The 18,685-nt window shown below is 40.8% G+C and overlaps 1 protein-coding gene and 1 long non-coding RNA gene across 2 annotated transcripts in view; one reads left to right on the top strand and one right to left on the bottom strand.

The window, feature by feature from the left end:
- The window catches only part of GRM8 (glutamate metabotropic receptor 8), a 759,463-nt gene that overhangs the window by 117,218 nt on the left and 623,560 nt on the right, over nucleotides 1-18,685 (bottom strand). The window lies entirely within an intron of this gene.
- Nucleotides 1,039-3,649, top strand: LOC118924383 (uncharacterized). The gene is made up of 3 exons (XR_005029586.2): nucleotides 1,039-1,236; nucleotides 1,712-1,796; nucleotides 2,190-3,649. It is a non-coding gene; the product is annotated as an uncharacterized LOC118924383 (long non-coding RNA).

An 18,685-nucleotide genomic window follows, 5' to 3' on the forward strand; every position in this document is an offset into this window, starting at 1 on the left:
AGAAAAATGATAAATTGACAAATTTTAGAGCTGAGAGAAAATGCATTTTAAAAATGGATCATGAAGATATTCTTAATAAATTAAAATAAAATAAAACAACCTTGTTTAGATTACATTTTCTGATGACAGTTTCTAGTAAGGCTAGCAATAAACTCATAAACATAATGGCAACCACTTAGAGATTAAACAGTAACTCTCTTCAGAAAGTCAAGTCAAAACTGCAATTAGGGCTATTTAGACATAAAAGATAATGAGAATGCTGCATACAATGTTTTGTACTTTTAAAAGATTGTATTCTTAGTGCTTTTATTATAAAATAAATAACAAAAATAAATGAACTTAGTATTCAACTCTAGAAGCCAGGCAAAAATAACAACATAAAACTGAGAGAAGTAGAAGGAAGAATTAATAATAATAAAAGCATGCATTAAAGACTTAGATGATAAAATAATGGTGAATTAATTAAAAACAACATACAAGAATAGTTTTCATGGAATAACCAAGACAATTTAATTGGTAAATTAAAGCTGGTAAATCTAAGCTGTGAGGATTAAAAATGTGCTTTATTTTTAATGAAGCCCATTCAAATACACAGGCTTCATTGTGAAATTGTAGATGTAATCACAGATATCAAACAAGGGGGAAAATAACAATATACTGTGTAATCTATAATAATGTAATCTATCATACTGCTTTATAAACATACCCTGAATCTCCCAGATGTGGAAAACAGTCTGTGACATAGTGGTATTCTTTAGTGGCTGCTTGCTTTCTGTTTCTTGACCTATCCTGTAGAAACAATGTTTTCTGCCCTCTGCACCATCATCCACCATGCAAACCAGCTTTTGCAATGTACTCTTCTCAAACATCCTGAGAAAATCATCAGCATTCAAAGTCAATGACCTCTCTTTAATTTCTTTTATGAAACCCTCCTTCCTGGCATCTTGAATGCTGTCACTACCGTTTCTCTCCTACTGTCATGAGTGCCAGTTCTCCCTTTCTTGTCGGTCCCCCTCTGTCCATGGTTCTAGCCTTAATGTTTTCAGACTTACCTTTCTGTATCAGATATCCCAACCATTTCCTGGCTTCAATCATCATTGCTCTACTTCAATCCTCATCTTGTTATTTGCCAACTAGTACAACATCTCCAATGGCCTGCTGACCAAGCAAAGTGAGACAGAGCCAAAATACAAGAAATGAAGTTCATCCTGCCTAAAAACGTGTTCACCACCTACTGTAAGTAGTTTTCTTCCTGATTTCTCTAATTCTGTTCACCGAATTTCATCCCCAGTATCAGCCACTATATAATTTTTTTCTTTTATCTACCCATTGTTTTGTCCAGTCCCACTGCAGTCATTTATCATATCACCCTTGACCACCATAAAGGACTTGCAACTGGTGCCCTTTCTCTTCTAATCCATCTTGCACATATAAATTAGGACCAGATAAAAATACACTAAATATCCTCTTTTACTTGTTTTCTTTCCTGAGAGAAAATTACAATATCTTCGCACTGATAAAGAGCAAAAATAAAAATTGTTAACATAACTGTAAGCCCTCAAAGCCTCCACCCCAATCTGCCTTTTGATTGTTACATAAAATAAGCATTCAGGAATTATATGCCTCACTCAATTTTTTAAACTCATCTTCCTTAAATATATACTTTGGCTTTCTTCCTCTGACTATTTACTCCTGTTTTGTCTCTGCCTAGAATATCATCTTTCCATTTTTGGCTATCAGAATACTATTCAGTTCTACATGTAAGGAACTGGGAAGTCACCACTCCATCCTAACAGGTAAAAGCTAAACAGACGGAGAAATTAACACCGCTTCTGAGATCCATAGACAGATGAGGACCTAGGACAGACCACTGCCCCCAAGGTCAGAGAGACAAAAAGGCAAACAGAGGAGCCTTAAAGGAGCAGGACTCCCTCGCAGAAATCACCTCGGGAACCAGAGCTGGGTAGGAAAACCTCAACTGTACTTGCTGGAGTGGACAACTATGAGTTATTCAAACTCCAGCGGGACCTAGTCTAAGGGGGCATCCACAATTTTGTGAGATTTATTTCCAGGAGTTCAAATAGGTTCTTGCAGTAACTATCAGAGAAAAATCCTCTTCCGCTTCCTGCAGCAGGAGGGGGAAAGGAAGCATTTTGAAACATGCCAAGTACTCTGTTTTTCTTCACAAGGCCTGCCCTCAGGAGAAACTGGCTAATCAGAGCCTGACCTGCCGGGTGTTACTGAGCCTAACTGACCTGGAGGACAGGGAACACCAACCGCAGCCCATTCCAGCCATTCTGTCCCACTGAAGCGGGGAGAGAAAACCTGAGAAACACTTGTCAAGTTCAGCGTCCCAGAGGCACAGGCTCACTAAGGGCTGGCGCAATCACGGGACTACACAACACTGCCCCCGCCCACATTACTAAAGGCCTATTTACAACAGTTCCTTTTACCCAATACATCTTGTCCAGCTATCAAAAAAAATTAGCAGGCATACTGGCATACTGTCTCACCTGAGGGTGTCAGTCCCAGACAAGTTCACTGTGGATTTGGTGAGACTGAAAAGTGACAACAGAACATTCTTGGGGTAAAAGTGTTTATACCTGGCTTTATTCTCATGGCAGTATGTCAAGCATTAGAATCACGTCTGCATCCGAAGTCTGCAGGTCTGTAATCCTCCTCCATCTCTGCCTCCATCCAGAGCACTGGGCAGAGCACTTTCTATGAGTGACTCAGTCAAGGATAGCTTATTGCCTACGGGTGTGGAAGCAGTAGCCTAGCAGCAGACCAATTACATCATCTGATAGTTTGGGGTCAGGTGAAGGTACTGGCCATAGAAACTTCCATTTTCCCCACACATAACAAAAGGCAAGAAACACAACTTGAAGAGACACAGCAAGCATGAGAACCCAATGTGGCAGGGATGTTGACATTATAGATTCAACAGTAGTTTCGGAAATAAGATCAGGATTTAAATCTGCTTTATAACTTACTAATGCATTTCTTCGAGCTTTAGTTTCCCCATCTGTGAAAACACGTCACTAATACCTTACTTCAAATGAGCTTTTGAGGCCTGTGTGAATGAATTCCAGAACAGGGAAGTCTGACCGGCATAGTGGACTCCATCACCAGCCAGCACCTCCATTCTGCATCCCCTTCACTTACCTACTTGCTTTGCCAGTCATTGTGGATGCTGTGACTCCATCTCCCAAAATACATTTAATGTCCCCCCTGCTCCCTGCTTGAATGATATTCGATTCTCTACTCTAAAGTAACTATAATGAACAACAGGTAAATTATTTGAAAAAAACTCAAATATTCTATTCTTTCTATAAATTTTTTCCAGAAAATGTATAGCTACAGTATATCATTGCTATAGTCTCATTACTGTGTGGTTGAGGGTTTCTGTGTACTGTTTTCTTTTTGGTGTATTAATTAAATAAGCACAGTGATACTTCTACTTTATGTCAAATAGCTTCTGTTATTCAGAGATCTCTGTACACCTGTTAAGTTAATGATGCAGCTCTAAAAATACCTTTCAAAATTGGATATAGAATACTGAAATGTCAGCTTTGTTATTTTGTGTTCTCTGAAACAATATTTTGTTGGACCAAAATCAATTCAGAAAGATGAATTTATCATATGAATAAATGAGAGCCTCCACTGATTAGAATGTGTCTCTATTTGCTGAAGCATGACATGAACTCCTTACTACATTCAGTCTAGCCTAGTAATCTGAACTCAGACTCAGATATTAAAGTCTTAGAGGTTAACCCAATTGTATTTATTACAATATGTGAAATGACTCCTTTGATTCCAGCATATAAACTTGTTTTACTGTCTCCAGAGGTTTGTTAGTGATCACGTTCATGAAAATTACACACATATAACTGTGGATATAGCTGGAAAGCAAATCAATGACAGCTTATAGATCAAAATATAAAAGTACACATAACTTAAGATAAAAGCTGAATGCATTTTGGGTTGTCAATGGTGGGGTAGTTATATTTCTTATACCCAACTACAGATTATATGAAACTGGTGTTAATCTCCCTGCTCCTAAGTCTCACAGTACCCTTTTGTTGTTGATTTTTTTTCAATTTCAAAAGCTATCTTGGGCATGCACATATATCATTATTTATCAATGTTTTATATTTATAGAAACATATCATATATTTTCTCAAAGAAGATTCAAAAAGAGTTGAATTAAATAGGGCTTTCCAAAAATGTTTAAGATTTTTGGTTTCAGTTTAAAGGAATAGAGAGTTGCATCCCTGTAATCAGTAAATGTAAGAGTTCAGACATAGGACTATGAAAAAATTTTGTGTATGAAATCAAACATGTAAAGTTAACTACTAAAGAGTAAATCAAACAAAAAAGTGGTACAGAAGAAAAGAACAAGCAGAGGACAAAGAACATTGGCACAACAGAACCTAGAAATAGTTTTCTGGTTTTAAGAGGAAATAGAATAAAAAATAGTTAACAGAGTGAAAAACCTTGGCATCTCTACCTTCATATTGTATCTGTCTCCTTTGCTGCCTTAATGTTTGGGTCAAAAAGCTTCTGCTCAGCCCTGCAGCCCTGCATGTAGGGCTGTTAATCATCAAAGGAAATTCTGCTCATGACTTAAGATTAATGCAACCAGACCCTTACCTGAAATTCACCTCCCCTGAGGAGATCAAGAAATATGTACAAAAATGGCAACTGGATTGTCAGGGACTTATAGGAACATCATGGCCAGACCCATGTCAACAAAATGATCAGTCAACTAACCAAGGACAAGGAGTTTCACAACTCTCCTCAGACTCTTGCTTATATCCAGAGGTCTGAGGTCAATTGTCATTTACTGGCCTCAACCCCTTCCTGATCCTTGACTTTACCCTAAGTTAAGATGGTTCTTTAGGATGAGTTCACCATCTTCTCAATCTGCTGGCTTTCTGAATAAAGTCACTTTCCTTGTCCCAACACCTTGTCTCTGGATTTACTGGCCTGTCATACAGTGAGTGGATCAAGCTTGGACTCAGTAACAAGTAGAGCTAGTTAAAATTATATTTTATAATTCTTTAGAAGTAGTTTTTCATTTTTTTTTTCTGATTTTTTTCGGTCTTCCTGTGGGGAAAATTGAAGCTTCTATGGCTAGAATCCTCACCTGAACCTAAACTACTTGATGATGTAATCGGTGTACTGCTAGGCTAATGCTTCCACACCCTAGGCAATAAGCTGTTTTGACTAAGTCACTATATAAAGAGCTCTGCCCAGTGCTCTGGGTGGAGGCAGAGACAGAGGGGGTTTACAGACATGTAGACTGCTGGATGCAGACATAATGCTAGTGCTTGACCTGCCATCACTGGAAGAATAAAGCTGGGAAATAAACCCTTTTACCGCAGGAACGTTCCATTGTCATTCCTTCGTCTCACTGAATCCACAGTGAACTGTCCAGGGTTGAAACCCTCAGGCAAGACAACTGGCACAGTTGGCAGGATTCATTGTAGACTGAAGAATGGAATAGGCTACCTTCATGGGCTTGGTGCTTCAGCAGGCTACCCCTAGAATGGGGAGACATTCAAGTGTCCCCAAGTGGGCATGCGGTCTGAGGTGGCTTGCCTCCTAGAGGGCTGGGCCCTGACCCAGGACTGGAGGCAGTGGAGATGACATCTGAGGCAGTAGAGGTGTCTCTTGGCATAATAAGGAGGTCCTTTGAGAAACAGATTGCACATGAGACAGCAGGGACCATGGGTTGGCTATTTCTCACAGTATTAAAAAAGTCTACAGATTAGAAGAACATGCTTCTGAGAGAGACATGAGAAATGGCAGCATGAGAATGTGAGCAGCAAAAGGCTGTGGATTCACGGAAGAATGAAATAGCATTGATACAAGAGGAGGCAGCATGAGAATGCAAGCTATGCAGTGCTGCAGAGGAAGTAAAAGATTTATTTAAAAAAGTGAAATGGTGTTCCTCTAGGTACTTTGAAAGAGGTAAAGATCATGAAGAAAAAGGATGTACCCCTGTAAAAAGCACAAGAAGAAGCAGTAGGAGAATGTGAGCTGTGAGGTGCAGTGGAGGAGGTAATAGATTCTTTACAGAATGAGACAGCAACACTGCAAGGTGCTGTGAAAGAGGCCAAGGCCATACTCTAGCAAGAAGCACAGGAAGAGGCAGCATGAGAATGCCAACTGAGAGGTATTGAGGTGAAGGTTAGAGAGCTGTTGAAGACTGAGCTAGCATTGCTGTGAGGCACTGTAGCAAAGGTAAAGGGTATAGCAGAGGATGCACTCAGGGGAGTGGAGAGAAAGGTGCCATCGGCTGGGGAAGGATGAATGGGTGGTGCCAGAGGCACCAACTCCACCTCTATTGAAAGCATGCCCTGTGATTGTAAAGAAAATAAAGACACAGCAACTAAGGGTTCCTCTGGAAGAGGTGCAGCTCCCTCCCCAGGTCATGAAGCACTCTATGCTCTGCCCCTATACTCAGGCTGAGCAAGTGGATTTGGGCTCCCAGTTTTGGCAGAAGCCCTTGGAGTCAATATCAGCTTGGCTCCTGTGTCTTTGGAATATGGGGGGATGAAATTGTTCTGTCTGGTTCAGAAATGGGAAAGCTGGCTTCCCTGACAGTTCATCCTGCCTTGAGGCAGCAATTACAAATGCACACAAGACCCCAGGAAATCACTCCCTCTTTGATTGGCTTATGGCCGCACTTTTTGCTGTGTGGCCCAATCAGGGTGATTTACCATCCTCCCTTGCTAGATGGCAGACATATGCTGAGCTCCAACAGCTATTATGGGAGCTAAGTAAGAAAAATGCCACCTGTAGTCCAGAGAATTATGGCCCAGATGAGGAGCGTTTTACTTCAGGGATGGGAAATATCCTTCAAATAGCTCACACATTCCTCTTTGGACCCCTAGTGGCCATACATGCCCCTCACTTAGGGCAGCCCATAAGTGAGGTTACCCATATGGTAGCAGACTTGGGAGAGACTGAAGCAATGGAAAGAAATAAGGTATGGATTAGGGATTAAAGATGGTGGAGTGAGAGGAGAGACAGAGGCTTCCTCCTAAAACTGGATACAATTAGGAAACTTAATTGGCACAACTAATCCTGAGAGAGCAATAGGAAAGAGGACGCGTCAGACTGCACACACCTGGAGGAAAGAGCAGACCTCAGCAAATGGAGTAACGTACTAGAGCTGTGGCTCAGCAGGACCCAAGCCCCTCCCCCACCCCAGCTCACTGGCAAGAGGAAGACAAATGGAGCAGGGAGGGAGTATAAGGCTTGGGACTACTGAATACCTAGCTCCGGAGATTTGCTCTGGGAGCACAAGCCTACATTTCATGGTGCTTTCATGAGACTCGCGTGACTACTGGGTTGGAAAGTTAATACAGGCAGAGCTCCTGGGGAGACTGAGATTCTGGCTGCTTGTGGAAAGCAGGGATCCATATCTGGCTGCTCTAGGACAAAAACTTATACCTGTGTGACCGGCCCACTGGCTCAGGCAGTGGAGACAGGCACAGCAGCCAGGAGGCGGGGAACAGCTCTTTCCTACCCACAGGCACCAGTACAGCTCCCCTGCGACCCTCAACATTGCTTCAGGGGCTTAGCAGCTCCAAAATAGAGCTTCTGGACACTAGAGGGCGCCATATACAAACATGAAATGCCAAAGGAACCTTGTCCAGAGTAAAACTGTTAATACAACTGCTGAGAAAGATTTAAATGATATGGACCTCGTGACTCTTCCTGAAAGGGAGTTCAAAATAAAAATCATCAACATCCTAATGGAGGTATAGAAAAACATCCAAGAACTCAGGAAAGAATTCAGGTCAGAGATCCAATCGTAAAAGAACATGATGGAGGGTATTAAAAGCAGGTTGGATACGGTGGAGGAGACAATAAATGAAATAGAAACTAGAGAAGAGGAATACAAAGAAGCTGAGGCACAGAGAGAAAAAAGGATCTCTAAAAATGAAAGAATATTGAGAGAACTGTGTGACCAATCCAAGCAGAACAATATTCACATTATAGGGATACAAGAAGAAGAAGAAGAGAGAAAAAGGGATAGAAAGTGTCTTTGAGGAGGTAGTTGCTGAAAACTTCCCCAAACTGGGGAAGGAGATAGTCTCTCAGGCCATGGAGATCCACAGATCCCCCTACACAAGGAACCCAAGGAAGACAACACCAAGACATATAGTAATTAAAATGGGAAAGATCAAGGATAAGGACAGACTGTTAAAAGCAGTCAGAGGCAGAAATAAGATCACATACAAAGGAAAGCCCATCAGGCTAACATCAGACTTCTCAGCAGAAACCTTACAGGCCAGAAGTGAGTGGCATGATGTATTAAATGCCATGAAGCAGAAGGGCCTGGAACCAAGATTACTTTATCCAGCAAGATTATCATTTAAAATTGAAGGAGGGATTAAACAATTTCCAGATAAGCGAAAGCTGAGAGAGTTTACCTCCCACAAACCATCTCTGCAGTCTATTGTGGAGGGACTGCTATAGATGGAAGTGTTCCTAGGGCTGCATAGCTGTCACCAGAGGTAGTAAAATCACGATAGGGAGAGTGGAGCAGCTGATTGCAAGGCAAATGTAAAATTAAATTGACTATCCCCAAAGTCAATCAAGGGACAGAGAAAATGTACAGAATTTGAAACCTAATGTATAAAGAATGGAGGAGGAAGAAAAAGGAGGAGAACTAGAAAAGAACTTTTAGATTGTGTTTGTAACTGCATACTAAGTGAGTTAAGTTAGACTCTTAGATAGTAAGGAAAGTAACATGGAACCATTGGTAACCACGAATCTAAAGCCTGAAATGGCAATAAGAAGTACATATGTATCGATAATCACCCGAAATGTAAATGGACTGAATGCACCAATCAAAAGACATAGAGTCACTGAATGGATAAAAAAACAAGACCCATCTATACGCTGCTTACAAGACACTCACCTCAAACCCAAAGACATGCACAGACTAAAAGTCAAGGGATGGAAAAAGATGTTTCATGCAAACAATAGGGAGGGAAAAGCAGGAGTTGCAGTACTAGTATCAGACAAAATAGACTTCAAAACAAAGAAAGTAACAAGAGATAAAGAAGGACATTACATAATGATAAAGGGCTCAGTCCAACAAGAGGATATAATCATTATAAATATATATGCACCCAATACAGGAGCACCAGCATATGTGAAACAAATACTAACAGAACTAAAGGAGAAAATAGACTGCAATGCATTCATTTTAGGAGACTTCAACACACCATTCACTCCAAAGGACAGATCCACAAGACAGAAAATAAGTAAGGACACAGAGGCACTGAACAACACACTAGAACAGATAGACCTAATAGACATCTATAGAACTCTACACCCAAAAGCAACAGGATACACATTCTTCTCAAGTGCACATGGAACATTCTCCACAATAGACCACATACAAGGCCACAAAAACAGCCTCAGTAAATTCAAAAAGATTGAAATCCTACCAACCAACCTTTCAGACCACAAAGGTATTAAACTAGAAATAAATTGTTCCAAGAAAGCAAAAAGGATCACAAACACATGGAGGCTTAACAACACGCTTCTAAATAGTCAATGGATCAAATTAAAATGGAGATACAGCAATATATGGAAATAAATGACAACAACAACACAAAGCCCCAACTTCTGTGGGACGCAGCGAAAGCAGTCTTAAGAGGAAAGTATATAGTAATCCAGGCATTTTTAAAGAAGGAAGAACAAACCCAAATGAACAGTCAAATGTCACAATTATCAAAATTGGAAAAAGAAGAACAAATGAGGCTTAAAGCCAGCAGAAGGAGGGACATAATAAAGATCAGAGAAGAAATAAACAAAATTGAGAAGAATAAAACAATAGAAAAAAATCAATGAAACCAAGAGCTGGTTCTTTGAGAAAATAAACAGAATAGATAAGCCTCTAGCCAGACTTATTAAGAGAAAAAGAGAATCAACACACATCAACAGAATCAGAAATGCGAAAGGAAACATCACGATGGACCCAACAGAAATATAAAGAATTATTAGAGACTACTATGAAAACGTATATGCTAAGAAGCTGAAAAACCTAGAAGAAATGGACAACTTCCTAGAAAAATACAACCTTCCAAAACTGACCAAGGAAGAAACACAAAATCTAAACAAACCAATAACCAACAAAGAAATTGAAGCAGTAATCAAAAAACTACCCAAGAAAAAAACACCCGGGCCAGATGGATTTACCTCAGAATTTTATCAGACATACAGAGAAGATATAATACCCATTCTCCTCAAAGTTTTCCAAAAATAGACAAGGAGGGAATACTCTCAAACTCATTCTATGAAGCCAACATCACCCTAATACCAAAACCAGGAAAAGACCTCACCAAAAAAGAAAATTACAGACCAATATCCCTGATGAACATAGATGCAAAAAAACTCAATAAAATATTAGCAAACCAAATTCAAAAATATATCAAAGGGATCATACATCACGACCAAGTGGGATTCATCCCAGGGATGCAAGGATGGTACAACATTCGAAAATCCATCAACATCATCCACCACATCAACAAAAAGGACAAAAACCACGTGATCATCTCCATAGATGCTGAAAAAGCATTCGACAAAACTCAACATCCATTCATGATAAAAACTCTCAGCAAAATGGGTATAGAGGGCAAGTACCTCAACTTAATAAAGGCCATCTATGATAAACCCACAGCTAACATCATACTGAACAGCGAGAAGCTGAAAGCTTTTCCTCTGAGATCGGGAACAAGACAGGGATGCCCACTCTCCCCACTGTTATTTAACATAGTACTGGAGGTCCTAGCCACGGCAATTAGACAAAACAAAGAAATATAAGGAATCCAGATTGGTAAAGAAGAAGTTCAACTGTCACTATTTGCAGATGACATGATATTGTACATAAAAAACCCTGAAGACTCCACTCCAAAACTACTACACCTGATATCTGAATACAGTGAAGTTGCAGGATAAAACATTAACACACAGAAATCTGCGGCTTTCCTATACACAACAATGAGCCAATAGAAAGAGAAATCAGGAAAATAATTCCATTCACAATTGAATCAAAAAGAATAAAATACCTAGGAATAAACCTAACCAAAGAAGTGAAAGACCTATACTCTGAAAACTGTAAGACACTCTTAAGAGAAATTAAAGAGGACACTAACAAATGGAACTCATCCCATGCTCTTGGCTAGGAAGAATTAATATTGTCAAAATGGCCATCCTGCCCAAACCAATATACAGATTTGATGTAATCCCTATCAAATTACCAGCAACATTCTTCAATGAACTGGAACAAATAGTTCAAAAATTCATATGGAAACACCAAAGACCCCGAATAGCCAAAGCAATCCTGAGAAAGAATAACAAATGAGGGAGGATCTCACTCCCCAACTTCAAGCTCTACTATAAAGCCATAGTAATCAAGACAATTTGGTACTGGCACAAGAACAGAGCCACAGACCAGTGGAACAGATTAGAGACTCCAGAAGTTAACCCAGACATATATTGTCAATTAATATTTGATAAAGGAGCCATGGATATACAATGGCGAAATGACAGTCTCTTCAACAAATGGTGCTGGCAAAACTGGACAGCTACATGTAAGAGAATGAAACTGGATCACTGTATAACCCCATACACAAAAGTAAATTCAAAATGGATCAAAGACCTGAAGGTAAGTCATGATACCATAAAGCTCTTAGAAAAAAACATAGGCAAAAATCTCTTGGACATAAACATGACTGACTTCTTCATGAATATATCTCCCCATGTAAGGAAAACAAAAGCAAAAATGAACAAATGGGACTATATCAAGCTGAAAAGCTTCTGTACAGCAAAGGACACCATCAATAGAACAAAAAGATACCCTGCAGTATGGGAGAATATATTCATAAATGGTAGATCCAATAAAGGCTTGACATCCAAAATATATAAAGAGCTCACGCACCTCAACAAACAAAAAGCAAATAATCCAATTAAAAAATGGGCAGAGGAACTGAACAGACAGTTCTCCAAAGAAGATATTCAGATGGCCAACAGACACATGAAAAGATGCTCCACATCGCTAGTTATCAGAGAAATGCAAATTAAAACCATAATGAGGTATCACCTCACACCAGTAAGGATGGCTGCCATCCAAAAGACAAACAACTACAAATGTTGGCGAGGTTGTGGAGAAAGGGGAACCCTCCTACACTGCTGGTGGGAATGTAAATTAGTTCAACCATTGTGGAAAGCCATATGGAAGTTCCTCAAATTGCTCAAAATAGACTTACCATTTGACCCAGGAATTCCACTTCTAGGAATTCATCCTAAGGATGCAGCAGCCCAGTTTGAAAAAGACAGATGCACCCCTATGTTTATCACAGCACTATTTACAATAGCCAAGAAATGGAAGCAACCTAAGTGTCCATCAGTAGATGAATGGATAAAGAAGAGGTGGTACATATACACAATGGTATATTATTCAGCCATAAGAAGAAAACGAATCCTACCATTTGCAACAACATGGATGGAGCTAGAGGGTATTATGCTCAGTGAAACAAGCCAAGCAGAGAAAGACAAATACCAAATGATTTCACTCATCTGTGGAGTATAAAAACAAAGAAAAACTGAAGGAACAAAACAGCAGCAGAATCACAGAACCCAAGAATGGACTAAGAGTTACCAAAGGGAAAGAGACTGGGGAGGATGGGAGGGTACAGAGGAATAAGGGCGGGGAAGAAGAAATGGGTATTATGATTAGCATGTACAATGTGGGGGGTGGGGTAAAGGGGAGGGCTTTGCAACACAGAGAAGACAAGTATTGATTCTACAACATCTTACTATGCTGATGGACAGTGACTGCAATGGGGTTTGTGGAGGGGACTTGCGGTAGGGGAGAGCCTAGTAAACATAATTTTCTTCATGTAATTGTAGATTAATGATAACAAAATAAAAAATAATAATAATTTAAAAAAAAAGAAATAAGGTATGATACTCAGAGAAAAAATTTAAAGGGCCCTGTGAAGGTTATGAGGACCCAGATATGGGTTGATTTAATAGGGGCAGGAGCAGGCAGAAGGAAATTAGATGGTAAGTCAAATAGAATCTTAATATAGCTGTGGCAACAACTGAAACCAGAGCAGCAGTTCCAGCCACTGAGAACGAAGAGGCAGATGCCAGAGATAGAGCCACAAGTCTGGCCTGTGTGTTTCCAAGACTTCCTGCTGAAGAGGGAGCTCACCTGAACTCACACAGGAAAATGATTGGGGGAAACAGTTTGATTTAGGGAAAAGTTGAGATAACTGCCCTGAGGACCAGGGGGTACTGGAGGCCACATGTCGAAATATCTATCCACTGGTCCCCAGTGAACATACAATGTATCCTGGCTCTGGTAGACACAGGAGCTGAATGTCCATAGATTTATGGCAACGCTGAGTGGTTTCCCAGGACCCCTGCTATTATAGATGGATGTGCGGTAAGGCTATGAGAGTGAAACAAGCCCATATCCCTTTGGGAATAGGGCTTCTACCCCCAAAGGAGTATTCTGTATATATATCTCTCATCCCTGAATATATTTTGGGGATAGGTATCCTGCAGGGCCTATGGTCGCAGACCACTGCAGGTGAGCTCAGACTGAGGATATTTGTGATGAAGGCAGCTCTGAAGAGACAAGCTAAGCACCCACCCATTGCCTTGCCTGTGCCTTGGAAGGTGACTAATACTGAACAATACAAATTGCCTGGATGGCGTAAAGAAATTGGAGAAACCCTACAGGAACTGGAAATTGTGGGTTTTATAAAGACCACCCATAGTCCTTTCAATTCCCCAGTGTGGCCAGTAAAATAGCCGGGTGGCTCCTGGTATAATGCTGTAGATTACAAAGAATTGAATAAAACCATACCTCCTGTGCATGCTGCCAAGCCCTGTATTGCAGACCTGACGGATAACCCTTAATCAAGAACTAGGAACATACCATTATGTTGTAGATCTTGCTAATGCCTTCTTTTCCATTGACATAGAACCAGAAAGTCAGGAACAAGTTGCCTATATGTGGGAAGGACAGCAATGGACTTTAACTGTCTTTCCACAGGAATACCTCCACAGTCTCACTGTCTGTCATGGACTTTTAGGCCAGGACTTAGCAGTATGGGAGAAACCACCAATGGTCCAGCTGAGCTGTACCATTATATTGATGATATAATGCTCACATCTGACTGTCTTGCAGATTTAGAAGGGGCAATTCCTAGACTGCTGCAATTTCTCCAGGAGAAAGGATGGGCTGTGAACAGCACCAAGGTCAGGGACCTAGTTTTGTCAGTAAAGTTCTTGTGGGTTGTCTGTTTAGGTAAAACTAAAGTTATCCCAGATGCAGTCATAGAGAGAAGTCCAGGTCTTCCCTACCTCTACCACTGTGGCAGTATTACAAGAGTTTTTGGTCTTTGGGGCTACTGGAGAATGTTTGTCCTGCATTTGGCACAAATTCTGAAGCCCTCATACCAGTTGGTATGAAAGGGCATCAGGTGGGACTGGAATAAGACATGTGCATCTGCCCCTTTACTACAGCAAAACAGGCAGTCAAGGTCGTGCAGGCCTTGAATGAGATATACCAATCAAGGCCCTGTGAACTGGATGTTCATGTGACTGAATATAGTTATGGCTCATGTCTCTGGCAGTGGCTTGAATGAACTTGCCAACCTATTGGATTCTGGTCACAACTCTGCAAAGGGCAGAGGTACAGTACACCTTAATAGAGAAACAATTAGCTTCCATTTACCACACCATGCTGGCTATGGAGCCCATCACTGGAATGGCCCTCATGAAGAAATAACCAACTATTCCATAGCAAGGTGGGTATGAGACTCGACCCAAAAGCGTCAGAGTTGTGCAGCATATACACCTACACTGTCCAAATGAGGTGCATATTTATAGCAGCATAGTGCCCTCTCTACTAGCCCCTTGAGTGAAGAACTCCAATGCTTATTGGGGCCAGTGACACATACTAGTGAAAGTCAGGAAGAATTTACTTTAGAATGATTAGTAGCAGAGAGTCCTTATTGGGAGGGAAGAGCCCCTATACTTGAAGATGCATGGTACACAGATGGCTCCAGCCATGGGCAGACCCCAAAATGGAGGGCTGTAGCTTTCCATCCTAAGACTGAGATAATATGGACAGAGGACAGAGAGGGGAAGAGCAGTTAATGGGCAGAGTTGTGGGCAATGTGGCTTGTGATCAGCCAGGAGTCCTCCCCAATAACTGTCTTTATTAACATCTGGGCCGTCTATTGAAACTCAACTCTGGCTACTGACATGGTACCATGCCAGCTGGTTTGTTGGTTACCAACCCCTTTTGGGGGCAAGAAGTATGACAAGACTTATGGGCCTTTGGTCAGAATAAAACAGTTACAGTATGTCATGTGATAGGTCATTTGCTGCTGGCATCCCTAGGAAATGATGAAGCAGATGAATTGGCCCAGGTACATTGGCTAGAAGGAAAGCCTGCCTCTGATTTAGCTCACTGGTTACAAAATCGTTTGTTTCATGTGGGGCAAAAGATGATGTGGGCTGTAGCTCATCAGTGGGGCTTGCTCTTGACCTTTGAAGATGTCAGCAGAGCCCAGCAGGAGTGCATCGTATGCTCTAAAAGGGACTTACACCAAGTTCCACAGCAACATGGGACAATAGCTAAGGGACCGATACCCCTTGTCAGGTAGCAGATAGACTACACTGGGTCTCTACCCATGTCAGATGGGTACCAATATGCCATGACTTGTGTAGACACAGCTACTGGACCTCTGGTTGCTTTTCCCACACATTTTGCAGACCAATGTGTGACCAAAAGATGCCTGGAGCATCTCTTTGCAGCCTATGGTCCACCACAGGTAATTGAGAGTGATCATGGCACCCGCTTTACTGGACATGCACTACAAGAATGGGTGCAACACAGAAATCAAATGGAAGTTTCATGAACCATACAATCCTACCATGGCAGGCATGATAGAGAGGTACAATGGTTTGTTAGAATCTGGCCTGAAGTCAGATACCAATTGTCTGTGGGGATGGCCAGCCCACTTATGGACAGTGCTACGGGATTTGAATGAGAAGCCCTGAAGGGAGCACTGAGCCCTACAGACATGTTAACGCATATTGCTTCCTTCCCTATACAACTGCAAGTACAAATCAAGGAGGAATCATTGAAGCCAAGGTTCAGCCACCAGAATACTATCTTGCTGCCAGCACAACTGCACTAAACCCTGGAGACTTCATTGAGTGGATGTGGCCTTGGACATTTTGACACATGGACCAATGATGCTGGCCCTCCTGGCACCTTGGGAACAAGACCTGGAAGTTGGCTTCCTGTGTATTCCTGGAGTAACAGCAGAGTGGTCCCCAAAGATCATGGTAGTAAACCCTAAATAGCCGGAAGGTAGGAACATCTTACCGGGGAAATTTGTTTTATCATTTGGCCAGTGCATGCACCTCCAGTAACACTGTATATAGCCTCCTCAGTAACTCCCATGGGGAGAGGGGTAAAGGTATGGTATACTAGACCTGGATGAGACCCCCTTCCTGCTACAGTTCTATCATGGGACCACTCTCTTGCATGCATTCTACTTGATGGACAAGATTTGCCTATGTTGGTGTCATTAAAACATGTGTCTTATTGCCTTTAAGGAGCTCCCTATCTTCTGTATCACTACTAAGTGTGAGTCATGAATGCATCTGAATAGAACTGGTTTTGAATATAGCTGAAATAACCTCCTCAGGCTTGAGAATTATTATAATTTTTGTTACCTGCATCACATTTTTGTTATTATCTCTATGTTGTTGTCATCCTCTGTTGCTGTTGTGGAATCTTGTTACAATGCTCCAGCTTTCTTGCACAGGGACCATCGCAGAAGTTTGAGAGCATGAAGGTTGTGAGGTGAGAATCCTGGAAGGGTGGAGTGTGGGAAAAATTGAAGTTCCTATGGCCAGAATCCTCATCTGAACCTAAACTACTTGATGATGTAACTGGCCTGCTGCTAGGCTACTGCTTCCACACCCATAGGCAATAAGCTATTAACTGAGTCACTATATGAAGAGCTCTGCCCAGTGCTCTGGGTGCAGGCAGAGACAAAGGAGAATTACAGACCTGCAGACTGTTGAATGCAGATGCAATTCTAGTGCTTGACTTATTGCCGGGAGAACAAAGCCGGAAAATAAACCCTTTTACCCCAGAACATTCCATGGTCATTCCTCAGTCTCACTGACTCTGCAGTGACCTTATCCAGGGCCAAAACCCTCAGGCAAGACACTTCCTTTTATTGTCATGTGTGCCATTTTCTAAGGCATTAAATTATGTAACTTTGTTTAGAATACTTTATGAATATCAGATGAATAATATTTGACATTCTTAAACAATTTTCTATCTCCTATTTGGAAAATAATAGAATAAATGCAAGAAGAAAATATTAAAATGAACTCGAGATTCCAGTTTGTGGACATAAGTTCCTCTTATCTTTAGAAGAGCATCATGGAAATGAAGAACGGGTTGCCTATAACTCAAAATGAAGGGGTAAGAGCAGTTAGAATAAATTATGGTCTCAAAACTCAAGAAAACACTTAAAACCAAAACAACTACAATGAACATAAATAAAATTATTTAGAAGAGAGACAGCAACAGAACAAAAGAGATGCAATTTATCTTCTTGCTACATTCATTGGAAGCCCAATCTGGCCCATGTGAATAGAGCAGAGTGAGGTGTAATTTACAGCCTAATCCCATGACACTGTGCCAAGTTGCAAACAGGGCATCCATAGCTAGAAGTGAGGGAGCAAAGTGTGCAAATGACAAAAGGAGCTCAGATGAATCGCTCAGGCCAAGAGACAATCTGCATAGCGTGGGTTAAGAGCTAGGCAGAATCCAGTAGGGTCCGGCTAGGTTTACCTTACTTCACTATTACCCCTTTACACACTGCTGCAACACCTGTGAACCAGAATCCCTGCCTTGTCATGCAGAAACCACTCGTAGGACTATATTAATTAGCAGAAAATGAACCATTATCACAAACACCAGCACTTACTGTACTTGCTGTATTCCACATTCTGGTCAATTGTTCAAATTATCAATTTATTGTTTATAATTGTCTTCTAATTATTATAACTATAATTGATTATTACATTAATTTGAACACAAATCATTTATTCTGAGGGTTTCTGTATTTGACACTCCAGATCATTAAATGAAGACCCCACTAGCATTTTGTTATGATTGTTCAGTTTTTATAGCTTTGTTTTGTTTTTATGTTTGGTGTTTATTTGCATAGCTGTGAATGCCCTCATACTTTATTCCTCCTACAGTAAAACAGGGGTGGAATACAAATGCTCTCAGAATGGATTCCTCTTTGAACACTACATTTGAGTTTTCTCTGCTTAAAATTTGGTAATGTCCATGAAAAGCAATTTGATTTGCTGTAAAAGGACATGCCAAGGAAAAGTCATATCTCAGAATACTAACATAAAGTACAATGGCTCTGCCTATAAAACACCAAACATCCAGTTGAAAAGTGAACATACTCTCATCTCTGGAATGCCAAGAAAACAGCTTGAGTGCTTTCTTGCCCTTTATTTCCCTAAATAATTAGTTATTCTGAGACTATATATATATATATATATATATATATATATATATATATAT

Source organism: Manis pentadactyla, chromosome 7 (assembly GCF_030020395.1).
Source record: "Manis pentadactyla isolate mManPen7 chromosome 7, mManPen7.hap1, whole genome shotgun sequence".
Taxonomy (NCBI): Eukaryota; Metazoa; Chordata; class Mammalia; order Pholidota; family Manidae; genus Manis; species Manis pentadactyla.